The sequence below is a fragment of the Ixodes scapularis genome, unplaced genomic scaffold (genome assembly GCF_016920785.2).
Source record: "Ixodes scapularis isolate PalLabHiFi unplaced genomic scaffold, ASM1692078v2 ptg001547l_1___fragment_1__unscaffolded, whole genome shotgun sequence".
NCBI classification, from domain to species: Eukaryota; Metazoa; Arthropoda; class Arachnida; order Ixodida; family Ixodidae; genus Ixodes; species Ixodes scapularis.
In genome coordinates, this window is record NW_024610163.1 from 1,683,448 (window position 1) to 1,702,382 (window position 18,935).

General features: G+C 45.6%; 1 pseudogene; it reads right to left on the reverse strand.

The window, feature by feature from the left end:
• Positions 1 to 7,014: 7,014 nt before the first annotated feature.
• Positions 7,015 to 14,803, reverse strand: LOC115310751 (annotated as a pseudogene).
• Between the last annotated feature and the right edge of the window lie 4,132 nt (positions 14,804 to 18,935).

The window sequence follows — 18,935 nt, forward strand, 5'->3', positions numbered from 1 at the left end:
ACCCACCGCGACTTGACATGTAGCGGTATTTCACAGGCGATTAAAAAAAATTGAGAGCACGGCGGAGTGTGTTCACGAGGATAAAAAAATGACAGCACAACAAGGGGCAGTCTTTGTCCACTGTGACTTGGCACGTAGCGGCATTGCACACAAGGATAAAAAATTGAAGCATGTTGGGAAGTCTGTCCACCGTAAGCTGGCACGTAGCAGCATTGCACATAAGGATAAAAAAAATAAAGCACAATGGCAGGACGTCTACCCACCGCGACTTGACATGTAGCGGTATTTCACAGGCGATTAAAAAAAATTGAGAGCACGGCGGAGTGTGTTCACGAGGATAAAAATATGACAGCACAACAAGGGGCAGTCTTTGTCCACTGTGACTTGGCACGTAGCGGCATTGCACACAAGGATAAAAAATTGAAGCATGTTGGGAAGTCTGTCCACCGTAAGCTGGCACGTAGCAGCCTTGCACATAAGGATAAAAAAATAAAGCACAATGGCAGGACGTCTACCCACCGCGACTTGACATGTAGCGGTATTTCACAGGCGATTAAAAAAAATTTAGAGCACGGCGGAGTGTGTTCACGAGGATAAAAAATGACAGCACAACAAGGGGCAGTCTTTGTCCACTGTGACTTGGCACGTAGCGGCATTGCACACAAGGATAAAAAATTGAAGCATGTTGGGAAGTCTGTCCACCGTAAGCTGGCACGTAGCAGCATTGCACATAAGGATAAAAAAAATAAAGCACAATGGCAGGACGTCTACCCACCGCGACTTGACATGTAGCGGTATTTCACAGGCGATTAAAAAAAATTTAGAGCACGGCGGAGTGTGTTCACGAGGATAAAAAAATGACAGCACAACAAGGGGCAGTCTTTGTCCACTGTGACTTGGCACGTAGCGGCATTGCACACAAGGATAAAAAATTGAAGCATGTTGGGAAGTCTGTCTACCGTAAGCTGGCACGTAGCAGCATTGCACATAAGGATAAAAAAAATAAAGCACAATGGCAGGACGTCTACCCACCGCGACTTGACATGTAGCGGTATTTCACAGGCGATTAAAAAAAATTTAGAGCACGGCGGAGTGTGTTCACGAGGATAAAAAATGACAGCACAACAAGGGGCAGTCTTTGTCCACTGTGACTTGGCACGTAGCGGCATTGCACACAAGGATAAAAAATTGAAGCATGTTGGGAAGTCTGTCCACCGTAAGCTGGCACGTAGCAGTATTGCACATAAGGATAAAAAAATAAAGCACAATGGCAGGACGTCTACCCACCGCGACTTGACATGTAGCGGTATTTCACAGGCGATTAAAAAAAATTGAGAGCACGGCGGAGTGTGTTCACGAGGATAAAAAATGACAGCACAACAAGGGGCAGTCTTTGTCCACTGTGACTTGGCACGTAGCGGCATTGCACACAAGGATAAAAAATTGAAGCATGTTGGGAAGTCTGTCCACCGTAAGCTGGCACGTAGCAGCATTGCACATAAGGATAAAAAAATAAAGCACAATGGCAGGACGTCTACCCACCGCGACTTGACATGTAGCGGTATTTCACAGGCGATTAAAAAAAATTGAGAGCACGGCGGAGTGTGTTCACGAGGATAAAAAAATGACAGCACAACAAGGGGCAGTCTTTGTCCACTGTGACTTGGCACGTAGCGGCATTGCACACAAGGATAAAAAATTAAAGCATGTTGGGAAGTCTGTCCACCGTAAGCTGGCACGTAGCAGCATTGCACATAAGGATAAAAAAAATAAAGCACAATGGCAGGACGTCTACCCACCGCGACTTGACATGTAGCGGTATTTCACAGGCGATTAAAAAAAATTTAGAGCACGGCGGAGTGTGTTCACGAGGATAAAAAAATGACAGCACAACAAGGGGCAGTCTTTGTCCACTGTGACTTGGCACGTAGCGGCATTGCACACAAGGATAAAAAATTGAAGCATGTCGGGAAGTCTGTCCACCGTAAGCTGGCACGTAGCAGCATTGCACAAGAGGATAAAAAAAAATAAAGCACAATGGCAGGACGTCTACCCACCGCGACTTGACATGTAGCGGTATTTCACAGGCGATTAAAAAAATTTAGAGGACGGCGGAGTGTGTTCACGAGGATAAAAAATGACAGCACAACAAGGGGCAGTCTTTGTCCACTGTGACTTGGCACGTAGCGGCATTGCACACAAGGATAAAAAATTGAAGCATGTTGGGAAGTCTGTCCACCGTAAGCTGGCACGTAGCAGCATTGCACATAAGGATAAAAAAAATAAAGCACAATGGCAGGACGTCTACCCACCGCGACTTGACATGTAGCGGTATTTCACAGGCGATTAAAAAAAATTTAGAGCACGGCGGAGTGTGTTCACGAGGATAAAAAAATGACAGCACAACAAGGGGCAGTCTTTGTCCACTGTGACTTGGCACGTTGCGGCATTGCACACAAAGATAAAAAATTGAAGCATGTTGGGAAGTCTGTCCACCGTAAGCTGGCACGTAGCAGCATTGCACATAAGGATAAAAAAAATAAAGCACAATGGCAGGACGTCTACCCACCGCGACTTGACATGTAGCGGTATTTCACAGGCGATTAAAAAAAATTGAGAGCACGGCGGAGTGTGTTCACGAGGATAAAAAAATGACAGCACAACAAGGGGCAGTCTTTGTCCACTGTGACTTGGCACGTAGCGGCATTGCACACAAGGATAAAAAATTGAAGCATGTTGGGAAGTCTGTCCACCGTAAGCTGGCACGTAGCAGCATTGCACATAAGGATAAAAAAAATAAAGCACAATGGCAGGACGTCTACCCACCGCGACTTGACATGTAGCGGTATTTCACAGGCGATTAAAAAAAATTTAGAGCACGGCGGAGTGTGTTCACGAGGATAAAAAAAATGACAGCACAACAAGGGGCGGTCTTTGTCCACTGTGACTTGGCACGTAGCGGCATTGCACACAAGGATAAAAAATTGAAGCATGTCGGGAAGTCTGTCCACCGTAAGCTGGCACGTAGCAGCATTGCACATAAGGATAAAAAAATAAAGCACAATGGCAGGACGTCTACCCACCGCGACTTGACATGTAGCGGTATTTCACAGGCGATTAAAAAAAAATATTGAGAGCACGGCGGAGTGTGTTCACGAGGATAAAAAAATGACAGCACAACAAGGGGCAGTCTTTGTCCACTGTGACTTGGCACGTAGCGGTATTGCACACAAGGATAAAAAATTGAAGCATGTTGGGAAGGCTGTCCACCGTAAGCTGGCACGTAGCAGCATTGCACATAAGGATAAAAAAAATAAAGCACAATGGCAGGACGTCTACCCACCGCGACTTGACATGTAGCGGTATTTCACAGGCGATTAAAAAAAATTGAGAGCACGGCGGAGTGTGTTCACGAGGATAAAAATATGACAGCACAACAAGGGGCAGTCTTTCTCCACTGTGACTTGGCACGTAGCGGCATTGCACACAAGGATAAAAAATTAAAGCATGTCGGGAAGTCTGTCCACCAGTGTTGCGGAGTTGCCACTCCGGAGTTGGAATGATTCCGGAATCATTCCGCATTTCTGCGACCCCGGAATGGAATGGGAATGGAATGGCGGCAGCGTTGAGGGGAATGGAATGGGAATGGATTTAGATGCCTTTCGCCCGGAATGGAATGGAAATGGAATGGGCCAGGTTCTTTATATTGTATTTATTTATTTATTTTTTACGTTCAGCTATACCGAGCCAGTCAGAGAGTCGGTTGTTCAGAAACAAAATGAGCGGGAAACTGCAAACCCGCGTAAGGCCCTAGCAGACTTATGCGCAAAAGAAAAAAATGCAATACAAAAAACAAGCGTCAAAGCAAAGAACAGAGGGAGCAGCGGAGGGGGGGGGGGGGCGGCGGTGGCGCCTTTCACCAGTGAAATTTAACACATACCCGAATGCGTCTGCGCCTGTAATATTGCACGGCTGGTACGTGATCAGTCGACGTGAACGTGACCTGCTGCTGTGGTGATCCGATACCCAGAAAGGAGGCCAGACGTGGCCTCGCTGTGCGAACCCAGACTTCGTACACTTTCGACTCGTCTCTAGGGCGCTGTTTCTCGAAGAGCTCGCACCTGTGCCGGCCATCTCAGGTCGCAATCCACGAGGTCTCTGTTTGAATGATGCTAGGCGAAATTTGAAGACTGCCATTCATGCGTTGGAGGTGGAGAGTCGGCAGGAAGGACCGTCACAACAGGGATGCCACCGTATCGATTTTTCAACCGTAACGGAAGATGATACATGTGCTTCAGGTTGCTTCAGGTGGTCCACTTTTCTCGAAAATTCCAAATGCAACTGCCTGCACTGTTTTCAACGAGGTCAGTTACAACGGAAGTATGTATTGTCCTTTCATACAGCAGAGTGGGTAAAGTTTCATGTTCAAGGCAACACCTACGGATTCAAGAATACTAGTTCATCCCACCGTGACGTCATGTGATCAGTGCTGACAGGGGCGCCCTTATTGGACAGGGGAGTGGTGATGTTTTGATGGAATTTATTTTAGAGGTCGAAGTCTTTTCGCATCACAGGTCAGTCGGACAGGATGCCAGGGAAGGGACCGCGGTCAATCCTTGATTGAACGTTACCCATTGAGGACTCTTCGCCCGGAACCACTACCTTCAAGGCGAAGTGCCAAGCCTGCGGAAAAGTAATTTCGGGACCCAAAAAAAAAAAAAAAACTTCCACTTCAAACTTAAAGCTTCATCTCAGTTGGCGCCAAATTTGAAAAATGTATTATCAGCATTTATATTACTGCCCTCCCTAAAATGTATTCTTGTATTTGTATATCCAAAGACTTTTTGCCTCTTTTTAAAATGTATTTCCGATATGTATCACGATACATTTTTATAGATATATTTGAGACTTGAGTATCAGTATCTTAGCAACTATTTTCATCTATCCCAGTATTTGTATTTCCAAATACATTTCTGAATATTTCTGCCCAACCCTGCAACGTAATAGAGCTGTCAAGTGACACTTTTAACGTTTAGGATTTGGAGGAATGGAATGGAACGATTCAGCCATTCCAGGAGTGGGAATGGGTCCAGTGTCCCCATTCCTAGGAGTTGAAAGGAATGGAATTATCGGAAACTCTTATTCCCCGGAATGGAATTGGAATGGAATTGGGGTGCCCATTCCGCAACACTGCTGTCCACCTTAAGCTGGCACGTAGCAGCATTGCACGAGAGGATAAAAAAAATAAAGCACAATGGCAGGACGTCTACCCACCGCGACTTGACGCGTAGCGGCATTCCACGCAAGGATAAAAATTGAGAGCATGTTGGGGAGTCTGTCCACCGTGACTTCACATGTAACAGCATTGCATGCGAGGATAAAAAACAAAAGCACAACACAACGTCTATCCACTGTCATTTGGCTCGTAGCAGCATTGCACATGAAAAGAAAAAATAAAAGCAGAATGGCTGGAAGTTTGTGTCCACCGTGAGTTCTGTGCAGGCAGCTTATGCACTGAACAGACGCAAGTAAAAAAAAAGTTGGATGATTCGGAACTTTGGGCAGTCCCTAAGATTTAGTGACCGATGCCGTGTGACTTGGCATTGGGCAAGTCCTTCTTCATGTTGGTGCTGAAGCTATGCTCCTTCTTGGCCCTCTTGGCAGGGAGCCCCTTCGAAGGGCGGCCAGCAGGCACTCGCTTGTTGCCTCGGGTGATGCCTGGGCGGCGCCTGGCGATGGCCGTCGGTTGCACCTTGATGGTGCCTCCTTGCCTCTTTCTCCCAGCGTACACCGCTTTTGTGGCTATGATGCAGGCCATCATCTCGGGCTCTCGCTGTACCTTCCTCATCCCCGTGAGGATCTGCCGCAGCTGCTGTGCGTACGCAGGATTTTCAACAAGAGTAGCATGCTGTCGCCACTGCTCCTGCTGGATCTGGCGTAGGAGCTCGTCTACTTCCTGGAAGTACAAGTTTATTGTTAGACAAGTCTTAAGCCTGGTTCAGACAGTTGCCTTTGACTGCGTTGCGGCAGTGAGAAACCAGGGCATTTCTGCTACTTATGTCGCGTGCCAAGACGATTTCTTGAATTGGAGTCCACGCTTCATATGAAGCACAGATGTGCCGTGACACTCTTTCGGTTCTCGGCGCAACGCAGTCAAACGCACTCAAACACAAGTGTCTGAACCGGCCTTTAGGTATGTTCAATAGCTGCCTGCATTATTTTCTTTTTTTTGCTGGTTATTTTTATTACAAGGCTTCTTATAATGGTGAATGCTTTGCTGCAGAACCCGTTAACCTGTTACGATGCAATGTTGCCTCCGTAAATCAGGTTTATACTTGGGGACATGGGTTTTCAGGCATTTATAAGATTCTAAAAGTTCTATCTTACATTTGTCCCCCTTACAGCTGAGGAATATATTGTAATATCCTGAGAGATGTCCTACTGCCAAAAGATAATTCACCCCTATTTTTGACATGATTTCCCAATTTTTTTTAAAAAACACCGAAAGATAGCCCACTTTTAGTAATTACACTGCCCTGATCAATGGTGGCCTTGACAGAAATGGCGTTCCTTTGCCATGATCGGGGTAAGCGAACAGTGCTGACTGAGAAGAGCAGTCATCTTTGTCGTATTGCCCCTCTCTGCAATCTCAAGTTTCGCAGGTCACAGATTCTAAAACCAGTATTTTTTTTTTCAACTTTTTTTTTTACTGCACACGGCAACTTAAATTATTCTTTATTTTGACCCGATTTGCTTTTGATTTTTAGGTAAGCTATCTCTCAGGGTATTACAATAGATAAAAAGTGCAAATTTTGTAAACAATTATTTCTAGAGATGTTTCGCAACTTTCGGACCTGCATGCCTCGTTAAGCAAGTTATTCTGATGCGAACCTGATGTTGCTGACAGTTGCGAAGCGAGTCGTCGTTTGCAGCCTGGGGCTCGGAGTCCAGAGGAGGGCTGTTGTTTCGCTCCGATGGTTGTGCAACCCCGTCAATGGCAGCACTGGTGGATGGGTTCATGGCGGCACTTGTAAAGGGTTCCATGGCGGCGCTGGTGGATGGCCCCTGAAAGTCTTCAAAGAAGGACTCCGCCGGGCATTTTTCTCCCAAAGCAAGCAGTCCCAGCTGGTGCCGGTCGTGGGGTGCAAGCACTGGAGCGTTGGGAAATGGGCCCCCGTAGTGGTGGTGAACCAGGGCCTGATGTTTACAGAAGGCACCCTGCTGTCCAGCTGCACAAGTACAGGTTCCGATGTCGCAGCAGACGTCGTACACCTTGCCGTCCTCTTGCCCGCTGGGGACTTGGTACATGCTGCTGTCTAGTCGGATGATAGAATCAGCAGTAGAGGCAGGCATCCGTCTCAGCAGGTGGTCATATTGCAGCTGGTGGGCTGGCCTGCGATTGTGCGCATGCGAGAGGCGTCTTCTCTTGAAGTAGTCCTCCCACACCGAAGCAATGAAGTCGACCAGGGCGACCACGTTGTAGGCCTTGCGTCTGTGGAGCACGATGTCCTTGAGAATCCGAATGGATGCTTCCGCAAAGTCGTTAGTGTTGTGGCCCCTCGTGGTAAGGCCACAACGGAAGAGAAGCACCCACTCGGATTTCCGCTCCAAGAATGCCATCACGCGCTTGATGTAGCCCTGGTGGGATCTTCCCTGGAGCTCCTTAACGGCGGCTTCCATCTCGTCCACGGTTGCTGCATACATGATCTGAAGTGTGCCAAATGAGTTAAACAGCTGTAAAATTAGGAAGCCAGTTGAAAGAGGAGCAGGCAAACATGAAGCGGGAAAGAAAATAGAATATTTCTGAAACTAGGATTTCATAACGCAGTTTAAGACCTGCCTACCTTTTTAAAGCCTTCCTTAGGATCTTGAGGCCGATTAGGGGTATGTTTCTGGCCATTAATTTTTCTCATCAAGTTTGGTAGGAAAAATGGCATTACATGACCTGATGCAGTGGTGGAACCGCTGCACCATTTGCGCCAAACTGCACCAGAACGAACAATGTGCTACTTGCTGCTCCGAAGGCTGTATTTGTGCAAACTTTGCATCATTATCTAAGCCAAAAGGAAGCTGTTCTTGGAAAAGAAACTGTCTGGCATGTAGCATTGTTGGCAATGCCATTAAAAATTACGGAAGTACAACTTTTTTTTTTTTTTCTAGATGCCTATGTACTATGTGTGAGGACTAGGGTCATGCAGATATTCGAATTTTCGGATAGAATTTCAATATGCTATTTGATATTCTCTTCAAAATGAACTGCAGTATTCATAGTTTTCGAAGTGTTCATCAGAGCGGGTTAGCCGCCTTGAGTGCGCTTCGGAGAACCAATACCCACAAAGCTGACACCACGATCTCATGACTCGCTTCGCCTCAGCGAAGCCGCGCGCTTATGCGAAAAACACATCTTCAAAGCGGTCTGGTGCGTGGTAGCGTCTGGTACATTAAAAAGAAGAAAAAAAAAGGGAAATGTTATGATTGTTGATATTTACATATCAGTAAAATCTTCCGAATTCAACTGTGGCTATTGAGTATATGTTAGGCAGCGACGTTCTAACCTCTGTTCATTATGTGTGCTTGTTTCTTTTTTAACTTTTAATTCAAAATTGAAAATAACATTTCCATATAGCAAGAAGATTTATAAATCCCCTCAATCAGGTATGGTGGGGCTTCTTTATAGGCTTAATTTTATGTAATATCTCTGATACTTACCATCCCAATGTATGTATTGGACCTTCTGAGGCCGCAGCCTATGACTATAGCTAGATTAAATTTAACGGAGCTCATAATTGGGCAATTGGAAGTTTGGGAACAGCCTTTGCAAGTTCAGCTAAATTTTTGTTGCAATATGTCGTAACAGTAGTGAAAGGTGCAGCAATTATTCAATATGGAATTAAAACATATTTAGCCAAAGCCACTATTCAGTTTAAATTAGCTTGAACGCGATATCCATTATATACACATGCCTAACGAAGAGTTATGGCTTTTTGTGCAAACGGTGCTCACTTTGATCGTATAAATTGCTAGCACTATTCATCGTGATCGGTTCGAGTTCATAGTGCACCTAAGCTCCACTCAGCTGCTCTGTGAACAGTAAGCAGCGTGATACAAACCATACGAAGTAGCCAAACACATACTTTTTATTTCAAACACAGACATCTGCAAAATTACCGCCATATGATTGTTCAATAAATAAATAAATATCTGTAGTGGCCAGGTCCCCTGTAGGTATGACACTTTAAATAGCCTTTCAGTACTCCAACAACTGCAGTTTTTTGCACAGGCTAACTTCGAAAGAGATTTTATAACATTTTTTGACATAAAAGCTGAAAATTGTCTGCTCCAAAAGTGGAAATCTGTGCTCCAATACCAGTGTTTCCCTGCTACAAGGGCTGCGCCAATTCACCACTTGTCAGTTCCACCACTTGTCAGTTCCACCACAGCTGTCATGTTAGAGAGTTTACCGATTAAATTTAGCTTGAAAATTGACTCAGAATTAATTGGGGGGCTAGTTGGTTGAACATCTAGACGGTGGTTTTGAAAGCGCAAAAGACTGAGAAGAGAAGGAGGGGACTGTCCTGTCCCCTCCTTCTCTTCTCAGTCTTTTGCGCTTTCAAAACCACCGTCTAGTTGAAAATTGACACGTGACCGGTCACGGCTCTTTCAATTATGTGTACAGCCAATCGCTTCATTAGACAATACCATACCGTAAAATACCGAGGAAGCGCCCATACCCGTACAAGCGCCCACTTTTAACATTTTTGAAATTCGAAAATTTGGGCAAGTACACATCAAGCGCCCTAATAAGCGCCCATAGTTGGCTTTACGCGTATTTCGATAAAATGGGGGTGGGCGTTTCTCCGGTATTTTATGGTAGTTGGTTCTGTCCTAACTTTTTTTTTAAACTGCAGGTACCTAACAGTTCATTCAGTTGTTTGCTATATGATGATGATATTACAATAATGTTACCAAACAACCAAGATCAATCAATCAAAGTTAAATTAACCGCAAAATTGAATAACATGTAACTCCATGAAGTTCAGCAAAGTTGGTCGAAGAAATTTCAACCCATCTCTTCACTCGGCGAATGACTCATTTCATGCGAGTGGTTATTTGCATTTTTTTTTCGTATAGGCTTTTTACATTACACACAATTTGTTTTTTAAACATTTTTTTTTTGCTATTGGCTTTTTACATTCGATACAATTTGTATTTTAATCTAATCTAGTACTTATGGAGGATTTACCAAGACCATTAATATATATTGTTCGGCGCAGTACTGCCTCTGTCAATTTTGCTCCACGAAGCCTTAATTATTGGTGAAGTGCTTGAAGAAATGCATCTAGTTTAGGGATGTCTCCAGCCATAACGAAAACTTTACACTGCATGCTTAAGCAGCGGCACTTGACAACCACAGTAGTACCCACCTTTTGAAATGCAGACATGAGGTCCCTCCTCTCGTCCCGACCAACCTGGTTAACGGCAGCAAACAGCCAACGCCACTCCGCCTGGGCCACATGGAAGTGGCACAGGAGCTGGATGGCCTCGGGCCAGGTCGTTCGCAGGGCCGCCTTCTCGGCGGAAGCGTTGTCTGTCATAAACGCCTGAGGAGCCTGCAGGTACCACATTAAAGATGGCAATGACTATTAGCATGTGCACCAATGTAACATTGGCATGCTGCAATTTTCAGCTTCTCCAAGGCCGTGTTCCAAAATTTACTTGATCCTGCTCCAAGTAAGGGTATTCTAAAACTTTCTCATGTCCACTGTTTTTTTAATTTTTGTTGTCACGTGACAAGACTTGCAGAAGTAACTCTGATTCATTAGGGCAAGGTTGGGAACACAGCCCAAATTGCATCTCTACGAGATATCTTTCTGCCGCTAGAGTTGTGTGCCCAATAACTCCTAGTGAAATGACCTCTCAGACCTTCCCGGCAGTTCTGAAGAGGGAATAGTGAAATGGTTTTATGTGGATCGGGCTCTCACCTAAAGTAGTCAAGTCAGCACATGCAAACATTTATTGTAAGACCTTGCTGATGCAGCAAATACCCGACTGATATTTTCAACTATTTTAAAGTGTGTATGACATTCAGCCCTCCACAAATGAAACATATATGAATTTGCTCATATTTATAACCAAGAAGTAAATTAGAATATTAAGCAATCTGCTCACTGAAACAAGTGCAAATATGCATTGATTGAACAGGAGATGAATCAAAGTGCAATGATCCTGCAACTTAGTGTGGGAACTGTATTGCATTGGCCACTTTGTCTAGTTACGAGCATTGTCTGTCTCAATGTTACTTGCATACAGCTTACTTACATGCGCTCCTCCAAAGCAGACCGGATAGGCATCCTTCAGGAGCTGGAAGGCACGAATGTAGCTCTCGGTTGTCTGGCAGCTGTGCAGTAGCACTGCAAGGGGGATGGCACCAGCCTTGGTGGCTGGTGCCATCAAGGCTGGTGCCGTCAGTACCACTCAGAGTACCACGGTGGTGGTACTCTGAGTGCCGTCAGTCGACGAGGTGGAGTCGAGGAAGACGATCTCGCTGGCCGCAGCCAGCTGCTGAGTGCGGAGCATGATCTTGGTGACGACCAAGACAGCCCAGCAAGACCCGTCTTTCGACTGCGTGGTCCTGACGTCGACACCTGCAAAAGGTTACCAGCAGCCTTCCTAACATTGTTGATCACCTGAACTAGAAGCTGATGTCCTCGGGTCCTTGGGTGGATACATGACACTCAAGTACCTCGGGGAAGCGCAGACCACCGGTCACGTCCAGATCACTATGCTTCTAGGCAAGATGAGCCACGGGCAACTGGGGGTCTCTGCATCCTGAGGTGTGGGAGTTTCACATGCCTCCAGACCATTATCGCTAATTCCTCTTGTGTGCCAGCACCTCTCAAAATCTGTAACCACTATAACCCCTTCTTCTTACCGCTATAGAATTTGTTCTCTGGCAATTTAGGTGCTACACAGCCCATATTTGTTCACTATTGTGCATGATAACACAGTTGAAATAAAGGTACACTTTTCAAAGTGGTTGGTTTATGGCTTTTCGTATGAGCTTATGATTCTTGCTTGAAATACAGGAAACTTGACAAACTCGTCCATGTCTTTTTGGTATCTCAGTCAAAAAATTCGTTGGAGACACTGAACATTGCTTACGTGTGAAAATGTGAAAGCATGGCACACGCACTAGGCACAGCTTTAGTGAGCTGGAACCATGGAGCCGTCGTGTTTGGGTGAGCGTGCTTGTCTCGCACCCCGGAGGCCCGGGTTCGATTCCACCCAGACCAAAATGTACGAAATTTTCTTTTCAAAGCCATTCATTTAGTTCGTTAAAGTGCCGTTTTTCACTGTTGCAGACAAAATTCACGTGCTGTTTTACTCAGCCATTGAGAACTTAGGTGCTGCTTATCGCTGCTACGGACAACGATAATGCCGGCAACGCAGTCAGATGACGCCAGTTCGTTCTACAGTACAGTTAATGCTTTCGCATTAATACGGCTCGGTTGTGTTCATGTGCAGTCTTTTGAGGGAGAATCATTATACAATCAAATATGTTGACAAAAGATGTATTATAAACCGAAAAAATGGCAAGCTCAGCCAAAGCAGACTGCAGCTATAGTCGGTGCTCAATAGAAGTGCCATTACTGTAGGTGTTTTTTGTCTTCTGCCAGGCTTTAGTTGTGTGTGCACCAAAGTGTTACCAAGGGCAGAAAGCTCGCCTTGGAGGTTGTGGGCACCCCTCGCAGCGGAACGGCTAGGTACCGATCAGGTTGCAAGGACATGAATCGTTGTCGGCTGTCCCCCACCAGGGGTAAAGTATGAACGGCCACAGTAACAGCGCTCCGTCAGGCATGAAAGGCACGCGAATGTTTGTGTGGGGTACTGTTTGTGAGCAGTGCACGACGGGGCCGGACAAACGAATTAGTATACTTTGTTGTGCCACCTCACTGTCATACTCCTCGACAGGCAGCAGCAAGGAAACATAAGTTGGAGCATGCACTGCATTTTGAACATTTTACTGACCGTGCTAATAAGGGATTTATGCAACATATAAGTTGGTGACTCAAAAAGATCCCTATCTATTCAATGACAATCAAATGGAGGTGGTGAGTGACATACCGTGCTGTAGATACATCGCCGCCTTTTCACCGAGTTTCTTGATGGGGTCCACAGGTTCACCATAGTGCTCGACCCGCCAAGTTGAGTACCAATGGTACACTGTGCGTGCACTGGGGTTCTCAGCACCGCTGGCCAGGTGCTCCATGGTTGCAGTAGTAGCTGCCAGCTTTTCTTGGTGCAGGCACATCGCCTCTGCAGGGGTGAGCCCGTCCTGAAACCAAATCATCCTCAGGCTGAGTGGGATCTGGGACAGGTGCATTTTAATTTCCCTGGGCAACCTGAGTTTTGAGACGAGGGTTAACGTCTTGAATAAAACAGACTATCTGTCCCGATGGGCAGATGAAAGGAGATTTTGCAAAACCAATTCGGGAATGAGGGAGAGATTAGCCTACCTTGAAGTACTCGTAAAAGAGTGCTCGGGTGTCCGCCGTGCTCTTCAGTAGCCGCAGTCCATCGGCACAGTGAAGGTTGTGGTTGTGATCCTCCCTAAGCTTGATCACCGCTGCCAGCGGGACTGCCTTCTTTAGGAAGGCATCATTCTTCTTGGTGTTCTTGTTAATTTTTTTATTTTGATGTCCACGAAAGCTGGGTAGTTGGTGGCATGGTGACCAGCTGTCTTGTTAACACTGCTGTGCTGACAGCGCCACTTTTGGTGGAACACCATCCTGTTGAGAAATTATATTAAGTGCATGAGGTTAATCCATAGCTTTATCAATAATGTGCTTAGTTTTGCCACATTAATTATGGGAAGGGTTAATTGCCAGAATTTTCATAGCTACCTGAATCTTGTCTATAATAGCACAGATCAAAATTGGTTCTTCCCTTTCTTAGGGAGTGAAATGATTTCATTTCAATTCTATATTTTTCTTTAAACCGTGATGCTTGAACATTGTACACTGTACCATATTTTGTTAATATTCTGTACCAACCTTATCTGCTATAGCAAGTAGAATGAAATAAATAGTAAACATTTTTTGGACGTGGGCTTTTTTTTTTATTTTTATTGTTTAGAAGCACTGCGGAGGAGTTGTGGGGTTTGATATGTAAAGTGGAAACAAAGCAATTATTTCCTTGTAATAGCCTGCAAATGGCCTAAAACAAATTTATGTTTCGAAATCGTCCATTTAAATTGTGAAAGGTCAGCGTCAGTATCAAATGTTTTCAATGATTTTCTATGTACTTCGAAATTTAAGCGCAGTAAATATTCCGCTACAGTTTTGCTTCTATGCAAGTATGATAAATACACCGCAAACGACTTAATTTCAGTGTCGCAAGGGATGTGCCCGCGAAATATTCCTGCACCCACAATAGGAAATGTCGTGAGTAATATAGCATGTCAGCTAGGTTGAATGGCTCTAGGTCAATCATTCGATAATCGGATGTAAATACCGTTGCGGGTCGGGAATTCTCCAGTCGAAGATCCATGAAGTGTTGGTCGCTTTACCGTAGCTGGTGACCCATTCATATGCGTCCCCATCGCTTGTTAAATTCGCGCGAAGAATAGTTACGTTGTTTTCACAACTTTCCAACTCGCACCGGAAAAGTTCGGCCATTCTTAATAAAAAGGACACGAACAAAAGAACGGCACATCTACCTATCAACCTGGATGACCGTTAGAGCATTGCTCCAGTCACAGCAACTGTGGTTACAGCCAGTGTGGTTACAGCCTCGTGCCTTGCTCCTGCACCCTCGAAATTGGAATTAAATGTGTAAATGCTAATACATAATTTTTTTTTATAGTTGTATTCCTTTGTTTTTTTTTTTTTGAATCATGCCTTTGTGTTTTATTAACTTTCTCTATGGGCCTAGATCACGGCCTAGACTCAGTTGTCTGCTGCTGCCGTCTGCTACTTCTCTAGAGGGGGTATAGTCACTGCCAAGAAGAGCCTTAGCCTGCCGTCACGTGACTGCGAAGGCGGCTGTTCCCGACGGTGGCCAGCACACACCATCAAATCAAGGCGCAGATGGCGCAAATTATAAGCACATATGTAATAACTCTATGATTATAAGTATCAACAGCATGAACAGAGCTTCAAAAGTACAAGAAAGCGGTTTAAAACAAAAGAAAGGCACGTATTCGTCGGCAAAATTTACATATCTGTACTTTAAAAATTCGCAGGTGCAGGAAGCCTGAGCCAACGTTAGCCTGAGCCGCCTGACGCGTTCGTTACTTGTTTGGTTTGTTGTCAATGGTGTGTGAGGTGTAGTGGTTGTAGCAGTTGTAGCTTGTAGTGCCGTAGGGTAATGAAGTTGTGCTGGAGCTACAACCGACGATGACCTACCTCAGACACGTTCAGCGTGCACAAAAAAGGTATCTTTTGCACGCTGGAAATTACTCGGTGCTCGCCTAGTGAGCACAAGTGATTGGAAGCCTTCCAGAGGTGCCTTCGCGTGCCGCCTGTACGTGCTCGAGGTTGTTCAGTGTTGGCTTAAGTTTGCCTGCTATGACAAAGCTTCCCATATGGCCTGACCTTCGCCTGGGGTCTTCCCAATTTGCAATGGTATTTACATCCGACTCCACTTCGTGTTTTCTTGGTATCTTCCATTAGTTCGCAGCAGTCATCCCCAATCGTTTACTTTAGAAATAAGTCGCATTTGTTTTGCTGGGATACTAATTCGCAGTGTGCGTTTCAACAGTGTTTCGCGGGCACAAAATTTTATGATCCGGGATGGTATGTATTTTTTACCATAAAATGATGAATTCGTGTAATCATATTTTTGTGATGCTTTTCAAATCTTCAATATATAGCCATTCACCATTCGCCCTCTATTGATCGACAAGGAACTCGTAGGTGCCATGTATAGGTAGGGTTGTTCGTTTTCGGGTAAAGCCCGATTTTACCCGATTTTTACACCCCAAACATATTTCAGGAAAATCGGGTTAAACCCAATTTCTCCCCGAATTCCTAAACCACATAACCAACCTATTTATTTTGCGCCGCACGGAGTTTGCGGTGCACACACGCTAGCTGCCCTACCTCGGGACAACAGTGACCGATAGTTCGTTTCGCAATCTGCGTGCAGCACTGTGGACGCTATGCGACTCTCAGGCAACCGCCCAATGAGGGTGCCTAACTCACCCTGACATTCTACGTGGAGGCCGGCTGAGGAAAAGCGACAATAGGCGTTGGGGCCTCGAAGGGACATTTCTGTCCCCCCGCTGTGCAGGTGGAACCGCCTCGGCACGCCACATAGCTTCGGCCCTGCTGCACACAGCTTGTGAAATGCACTATCAATCCCCCTTAGACTGCTGAGGTGTTGACGCACAGCAGAGTCTCTTGGGTAGCATGGCCATCTTGCTGGCGTCCAACCTTTCTCACAAACAACGCCTGAGCCAGTCAGTCGCGTAAACAGATTGGGAAAACTTAACAGGTTTATTCCATAGCGAAATATCTGATCGAAGACGACTGTCCCTCGAATGGTCGGGGTTTTCGTTGACACCTGAGGGAGAGGAGGACTCTGTAGGTGGTGCTTCCATTGAAGTGACTGACGGCAATCATAGCTGGAAAACCCTGATGTCCCCTCGATTACCGGCTTGAAACAGACCCTTACGGAGCTTGTAAAACGCTCCAAAAGAGAAAAAGACACTAATATATTCCTGAGCACCTTTCTAAACTTAACCCGAAAAAACCTGAATTTTGGAATGTTTCCACAAAAACCCCGATTTCTCCCCTATTATCAGCTTGAAAAATAGCACCTGATTTTTACCCCCCGAATTTAAAAAAAATATAAAACCCGAAAACGAACAACCCTATGTATAGGCTACGGGTAGCATTGGCCCTTGTACGTCTTTCCTCCGTAATAGACATAAAATTGGCGCAACGTTTGGTAAAGCCATTTTGTGAATAAATCACGGAAGTGTTAAAAAAAAAGCCTTTAAAATGCCACAAAACGACGAAAGTATGGTGCAACTCGTGCGGAAGTGAGTGAATATTTTTCATAGTTGCCTAGAGACGCCAGTATCAATATTTAGCTTTCAGTATTTTAATGGAAAAAGAAAATTATTATATATCTTCATTCTTCGCATGACGCCTAAGGGTGCATTGCTCGTGTCCACTCCACCTGTGTTATCATGCACTATAGTGAAGAAATATGGATTGTGAAGCACCTAAATTGCCAGAGAACATACTCTGTGGTGGTAACACGAAGGGGTTATGGTGGTCAGGTTTTTTGAACATGCTGGCACACAGGAGGAATGAACGACAATGGTTTGGAGGCACAGGGAACTCCCATATCTTGGAACGCAGAGAACCGCAGTTGTCCGCGACTCTTTCCTACGAGTAGTGATTCGGACGTGACCAGTGTTCTGTGCTTCCCCCAGGTACGTGAGAGTCATGTACCCTACCCTATACCCCCCCCCCCCCCAGGACATCAGCTTCTAGTTCAGGTGATCAGCGATGTTAGCAAGTATGTTGGTAACCATTTGCAGGTGTTGACGTCAGGACAACACAGTCGGAAGACGGGTCTTGCTGGGCATTCTTGGTCGTCACCAGGATCGTGCTCCGCACCGAGCAGCTGGCTGCGAGCAGCGAGATCGTCTTCCTGGACTCCACCTCGTCGACTGACGGCACTCGGAGCACCACCATCATGCTAATAGTTCACACCATGCTGGTGCCAGCCCTCTTGCAGTGCTACTGCTCAACTGCCAGATGACGGAGAGGTTCCGGAGTCTTCCAACTCCCGAAGGATGCCTATCTGGTCTGCTTTGGAGGAGGGCATGTGAGTAAGCTGTATGCAAGTAACACCGAGACAGACTACGGTCATAACTAGACAGAAAGTGGCAATTGCAATACAGTTCCCACACTAAGTTGCAAGATCATTGCAATTCGAGTCATCTTCTGTTCAACCCATGCATATTTGCACTTGTTTCAGTGAGCAGATTGCCCAATATTCTCATTTACTTCTGAGTTTCGAATATGAGCAAATCCATTTGTTTCATCTGTGGATTGCTGAATGTTGTGCACACTTTCACATGGTTAAAAATATTAGTTGGGAATTTGCTACATCAGCAAAATTCCACAACAAATATTTGCATCTGCTGACTTGACAACTTAGAAGTGAGAGCCTGTCTTACATAGGACCCTTTAAATATTATTTCTTCAAAAAAGTCTGGAAGTTATGAGAGGTCATGTTGCTATTTGATGCAATTTGGAGAAGCCAAAAATTGCAGCATGCTCATGTTACATTGCTGTACATGTCATTAGAGATTCTCACTCTTAATGTGGCACTTGCAGGCCCCTCAGGCGTTCATGACCGATAATGTGTCCGCTGAGTAGGCAGCCCTGCGAACAACCTGGCCTGAGGCCGTCCAGCCGTGTGCCACTTCCATGCGGCTCAGGCAGAGTGGCACTGTGCATTTGCTGCCACAAACCAGGTTGGTGGGGACACGATGCCACTACGTGTCCAGTCACGGTGGGCAGAGGGTTCCTGCCATTTTGCTTTTATTTTTTATCCTCATGTGCAATGCTGCTACATGTCAAGTAACGGTGGACAGAGACTTTGTGTCATTGTGCTTTAGTTCTTTTTTTATCCTTGTGTGCAATGCCGCAACATGTCTAGTCACGGCGGGCAGACTTCTGCCCTGCCGTTTTGCTTTCATTTTTTATCCTTGTGTGCAACGCTGCTACGTGTGAAGTCAGAATGGACAGCCTTTCTGCCGTTGGGCTTTCATTTTTCATCCTTGCCTACAGTGTGGTCGCCCTGGTGCAAGGATTACTTTCAAAGAAGGCTCCTCTCTAATTCACAAAGTTGTAGCCCAGCCCACCAGCTGAGACAGATGCCTGCCTCCAGGGCCGTACCCAGAAAAAAAT